The sequence below is a fragment of the Pseudophryne corroboree genome, chromosome 9 (genome assembly GCF_028390025.1).
Source record: "Pseudophryne corroboree isolate aPseCor3 chromosome 9, aPseCor3.hap2, whole genome shotgun sequence".
NCBI lineage: Eukaryota > Metazoa > Chordata > Amphibia > Anura > Myobatrachidae > Pseudophryne > Pseudophryne corroboree.
The window spans coordinates 118,336,844-118,343,064 of record NC_086452.1 but is presented as its reverse complement, the minus strand read 5'-3'; the positions used below and the strand labels follow the sequence as shown (position 1 = coordinate 118,343,064).

At 47.8% G+C, this 6,221-nt stretch overlaps 1 long non-coding RNA gene across 1 annotated transcript; it reads right to left on the bottom strand.

Annotated features, from left to right (window-relative positions):
• Positions 1–1,226: 1,226 nt before the first annotated feature.
• LOC134956762 (uncharacterized) lies at positions 1,227–4,165 on the bottom strand. The gene is made up of 3 exons (XR_010186157.1): positions 4,078–4,165; positions 2,354–2,405; positions 1,227–1,335 (listed from the first exon to the last, which is right to left on the bottom strand). It is a non-coding gene; the product is annotated as an uncharacterized LOC134956762 (long non-coding RNA).
• Between the last annotated feature and the right edge of the window lie 2,056 nt (positions 4,166–6,221).

Sequence of the window (6,221 nt, the reverse complement as noted above, 5' to 3'; positions counted from 1 at the left end):
TTTCAAGCCGTGTCTGCTGCTGCGCATGCGCACAGCATTACACACGGCTCAAAGCCGTTGTGTGTGAAAGACCCTCCCGGAAGGCAATAAGCCGGACAAAGTTTGTCCGGCTTTTTGCCATCCGGGAAAAACCGGAGCATGTGTTACAGCCCTAAGGGCTATTTGACACACACAGGTTTTGGCCGGACGGAAAAAAGGCGTCCGTGTGTGTTTTTTAATGATGTATTGTTGCCATTGGAGGCTTTCACACAACACAGCCCCGGCCCGGCTGCCGTGCCGGGGCCGTGCTGTCCTTGTAGGCAGTGTAGACTGTGTGTGAATGGGAGCTTTCACACACAATGGCTATTTTCTTCTTCTGCTGCTGCGGCACTTGTGCACAGCAGTAAGCACGGCTGAAAGCCGCTGTGTGTGAAAGGCTTTGCCTGCCGGTAAAAAAACGGACGACTTTTGGAGGTCATTCCGAGTTGTTCGCTCGCAAGGCGATTTTAGCAGAGTTGCTCACGCTAAGCCGCCGCCTACTGGGAGTGAATCTTAGCATCTTAAAATTGCGAACGATGTATTCGCAATATTGCGATTACACACCTCGTAGCAGTTTCTGAGTAGCTTCAGACTTACTCGGCATCTGCGATCAGTTCAGTGCTTGTCGTTCCTGGTTTGACGTCACAAACACTCCCAGCGTTCGCCCAGACACTCCTCCGTTTCTCCGGCCACTCCTGCGTTTTTTTTCCGGAAACGGTAGCGTTTTTTCCCACACGCCCATAAAACGGCCTGTTTCCGCCCAGAAACACCCATTTCCTGTCAATCACATTACGATCGCCTGAGCGAAGAAAAAGCCGTGAGTAAAAATCCTCACTTCATAGCAAATTAACTTGGCGCAGTCGCAGTGCGGACATTGCGCATGCGCACTAAGCGGAAAATCGCTGCGATGCGATGAAATTTACCGAGCGAACAACTCGGAATGAGGGCCTTTGTCCGTCTCTTTGCCGTCCGGACAAATCCTGTTTGTGTGTGAAACAGTCTTTAGGCAGGTTCAAATATGGAATTTGTCTCCTCCTCCCCATAACTAGAACAACTGATTGATGCCAGTGCTTGGGGTCTCTGGTTTGGGAGCTAAGCACAGGTGCTAGTAATTGGTGGTTCCTCAGGCATTAAAGCCTGGAGACAGTTGTATATACACAAGCTTAAATGAACAGTAGTCAATACAGCTATCTAAATGATTGCCACTGCTTTTTATTAAGCTGCATTAATAACCCTTAGATTCAGTCTGAGTTCTTACAAACTTTTCCATGGTTCTTTGCCTTGAGATGCATCCATAGGTCCACAAGTTGCGGAGTACTGGGGTTAATTGAAATAAATAAATAATTTAACAATAATAATTTAATAATACCGTAGTTTAATTAATTCTACAAAAAAATGCGATTAGCATAGAATTGCCTCACTAAGCCTCGCCCCCCTCTTCACGGACTGTGATTTCAGGTATTATACTCCCTGTCCTGCCCACTTCACTAGCAAGGGGTTGGATACGGGAGGAGTAACCATTCTTCAGGGAGTGCAGGAGCACTGGCGTATCTAATGAGTACAAAGTGTGCGGTACAGATGGGCCCCTGTGTCCAGGGTAGCCCACACACTGCACACCCTGCACCCATTCATTTAATTATACTCACCTCTCCATTGTCCCAGTTCTGACTGCACAGCAGCAAATATAATTCGGAAAATGGCCGCCACGGCTATTTTTTTAAGGTGATTCGCGCATGCGCAACAGAGATGTCCTGGGAACACGGCATGAGCGCCATGTTCCCAGAGACCACACACTGTGTGAAGTGAAATAAGCAAATGGTTGGTTCTAAATCGGAGTTGGAGAAGGGACCTTCTGCCGTCACTAGGGGAGGAGACACGTTACCAGGGGGGGGAGCTACAGCAGAACAGGGTACCCAAAAAGTACCCTCGCGGGCTCGCTTCGCTCGCCACGCTTCGGGCTCAGTGACTCGCTCCGCTTCGCTCCGCTTCGCTCCGCTTCGCTCGCCATTTGATTACTAAAGATAATAGTTGGTGGCGTGGATAGTAGAGGAACTATCCCACTGGCCTCGCTCCTCCCCCTTGTGTTGTGGCTCCTCCCCCTGAGGTAAAAGGTCCCTTAGGCCACTTGAATCTTGCATCTACCATAAGCAAATAGAACTGATTACTGACAGCAGTGACATCACAAAGGCTGTTTATAATGTTAACCAGTCACATGATGACTAGTTACTAAGGTGATACATCAATCTATCTAAACCTAGTGATTCCTTTATATTATTGAAAGTTAATTTTCAATATGTTCTGCATCAAGTGAGTCATTTTCCAGCCCAATCCTTACCTGCTGTTTCTGTAGGAAACCTTCTCATAGCCATAACTGTCCAGCTTTTACTCTTTGGAGAAAATAAAATAAACAGCTTTAGATTCACGCTAAAATGCTAAAGTTATGTATTGAGCTGCATGTTATTAGCAGTACAGCAGTATATGAGACCACCAATTTGTAAATATGGCCCCAAGGAGTCTGTTATCTTACGAGGTGAAATGGTATCTCACACTATTACATCCCTGGGCAGATTTACTGCATGCTGTGGAACAAATGTGACACAGGGGACCACAGAGACGGAAGAGATGAATCAAAGTGTGATCTGTATGCTGCCATTAATCATACAGGATGAGGGGATGGCTGTCAGGTGGCATATTACACAGTTGTGTTTTCTATTGCTATTGATCTGGAACACAATCTCCATCATCTTTGAGGATCACTAGCTACCAGTCTTTAATTCTGTGTATGTTCAGGACTTTTGCAAAGGATTAAGAGTTCTCATGGGGCCAATTTTCTTAAAGTATATTCAGAAAGGAAACACAATCTGAGATGGGTGACAGGGTGCTAAGCACCTATCAGGGCTCCCATGAATGAAATACTTTTTTGGCACATTACATTAGAGTGTCAGCTCCTCAGGCATCCAAAGAGATGATGATATCTGGGCTGCTTCAATGTTTAAAATACTCATTAAGATGTTTGGCAAGTCACTGTAGTATATTTCAAAACCGTACAATACCTAACGGGATTCCAGATGACCTCATACAGGTGCTAACGCTAGATGCCAGGTCAGTGGTCAGGAATGGATTTCTGGATGGAGAATACAAAGGTGCTACCACATTTCATTTTTAAACATCCCAGACTGTAATCCAGGCCTGCTGTTAGCTGGTAAATCACACCCATCTCACCCAATAACAATGCTGAGACTAAAACCCTTGGACTCCATCCATAATATTCACAGTTACAGCTGTCCAAACATTGGACCTAATTCAGAGCTGATTGCTGCAACGGCAGCGGTCGCACCCTGAAGCCCTATGTGTTGTGCGCACGCGCAGTGAGATGCGAAAGCATCTCATTGGGTTGACATCACACTCAGCTGCTGCGACCCAAAACATGGCGGGTAGCTAGGCTGCGTAGGCAGGGAGCTACTTGCCAGGCACGAAAGCATCACCGCCGTACGATGCTTTCGCACCTCTGCGGGAGGGGAGTAGAACTTGACATGCTGTGCTATTTTTAGCACATCTACAATCAGCTCTGAATCACCCCCATGAAAGGTATCTGTCTGCTAATCTCATCATTCTGTGCTGCTTAGTCGCCATCACTGGATCCCAGCTGTCCAGCGTTAGGTTCAGGAGCATTTCCATTTGGTTCTTCACCTGTATGACAAACACTGAGTGCAGAATGTGAAATACCTTACAAATTTTGTCACGAAAAACCCACTGTGAGGACATGCTATGTAATGTGTTTCTGTGCTGTTATCTTTGTATGTTTAATGTTGTTCTCCGGCTGTTCTGCAACAGCCCCTCTTGAAATAAGCATTTAGACACATTCCTTAGTGACATGGATGGACAAGAGTCACCAGGGGGCTCTGGTCAAGCAGTGACAGCTGGTGACAGTTAGGGTCAGTAGGTGACAGTTAGCCGCCACTTTAGCTAACATAAGCTACACCGAAATGTTTTGATTGAAAGATAAAAAGTGGCAATCCGCCCTTTGATCCTATCTATTGCCATCAGAGCTGCACATACCAGAAGGGCCGATGGGCAGGTGGGCCGATCCGATCCCTCAGAGAGCCGGGAAGGCCGCACGCAGCGCAGCCTCCGGCTTTGGTTCAGCCGCCCCCAGCAAGCGTCGCCATGGTAATGGGGCCATGCCCCTGTACATTGTCGTGCCCCGTGACAAGCGCGCGTGCCGCTCACAAATGCCCAGGCCGTTTTTGAGCCCCAGTCCGTCGCTGATTGCCATCACAAGGTAACTAATATTGTTGCTTGGGCAACATTTTAATATTTGGTAAAATGCATCCGTGCAAATGCTGCTTCTTCCCTCTTTGTGATAGTGTGTCACCTGTTGTAGTATTTCCAGCTCAGATAATCAGTGTTCTACTGTACTCCAAAGAAAGTTTTCACATCAGCGGCGGGATGTAATGCAGTCCGAGATCGCCGGAGGGGCGGGTTGCTGGCCATACCCTCCAAAATGCTCTGATTCTGGACTTCCTTGCCAGTGGCAGTTACAGAGGTGGGGCTGCAGCACAGTCCAAAATTCAAATAGTGGGGCCACACCAACTGCCACCCCAAACACTGCCAGACATCGCCACCTAGGACTCACTGGCAGTTGGTGTGGCTCCCCTATTTAAATTTTGGACTGTGCTGCAGCCGGAGAATGGCCGACTACCCGCACCTCCAGCGATCTCAGACAACATTAGATCCCGCCATACAAGATTTTGTACGCCCATCATCACAAGGCCTGGCCTAAAATATCTTCTTGACAAGATGCCAGCTATCGTCACAGAAGCCACCGGGTCCTAGTTAGGAAAGGGTTAATCACACAGGGAAAAGGTCTTGGAATGATTAGCAGAAGTTGTGCTCCAGCTTGTCGGCAGCACTGGTGCAGTCCTTACTGAGCCCCCCTTTATTTAGTCTGATAATACCACTCTTCCTGTGTTACTGCTATTTAACATCTGGTAGCAATCGCTCTATTGCTTAATTAACACAGGATTGATATTCTGCTACGCACGCACTTGGCACAGGCACACACAGCGAAGATACAATATTTAATGTTCTCTCAATACCACAAACAACAAAAGGTAATAATAAACACAATGATCCAATAAAATATACAGTGTGTTTCCGTATTAACATGTACTGTTACTTTATTAAGTGACTCCATGTAAAAATGCACCTGCCATCTACTCGCAGTAAGAATCATCTGCGGAAATGCGAACATCTGTCTATTGCCGTGTATATGACATGTATATGGTATTTGTGCGACTGATTCTAAGCTATGCATGTACATTATGCATTTGAACCTGGCAGTGTGTGTGTGGCATTGCAATATCTTACGTCTTATGAGCGGAGGTGGGTGGATCTGGCATGCCTTGCTGAGAGCAGGATAGATGGACAGTTAGGTGCTTTCTGCACCAATATTCATGCTTTGTAACATCTGAGCATGCCATGCATGCTCTGGGGCCCTCACATGTGCAGTGCAGGCCTGTGCTCTGTACTGATAGGAGGTGATAATGGGTGCAAGCAGTGGCCCCTCACCAGAGTAGACACAATCTGACGGGTTGTGAATTGTAATCTCTGACTAAAGTTCCTGTGAAATGCAGAGGCACAGAATTGTATATAGGGGGTCATTCAGACCCATTCGCATGCAGCGGTTCTTCACTGCGGTGTGAACGGATCGGGACTGCGGCTGCGTGGCGCCCGCAATGCGCATGTGCATCGTTGCCCGGTCGATGGGCGTCGCAGGGCAGCGATGCCGCCAGCGCAAAAAGTGATTGCAGCGGCGATCGCATAAAGAATACAGGCGGGAGGCGTTCCGGGGCATCAACCGACCATTTTCAAGGCGTGGTGAGGCGAACGCAGGCGGATCCAGGCGTTTGGAGGGCGGATGTCTGACGTCAAACCTGGGACCTTCGTCGCTGGATCCGTCGCACTGGGTAAGTAACTCTTACCCTGGTCTTGTTTTGCAGGAAACTTTTTTAGCATAGCAGGGCTGCACAAGCGATTGCAGCCCTGCTATGCTAAAATACACTCCCCCATATGCGGCGTCAAGTTGATCGCACGAGTAGCAAAAAGTTGCTATGTGTGATCAACTCGGAATGAGGGCCATAGGCAGCACTGCACACTGAAGAAGTCAGCATGTTCACTTCCTTCACAAACTCGTTATGGAG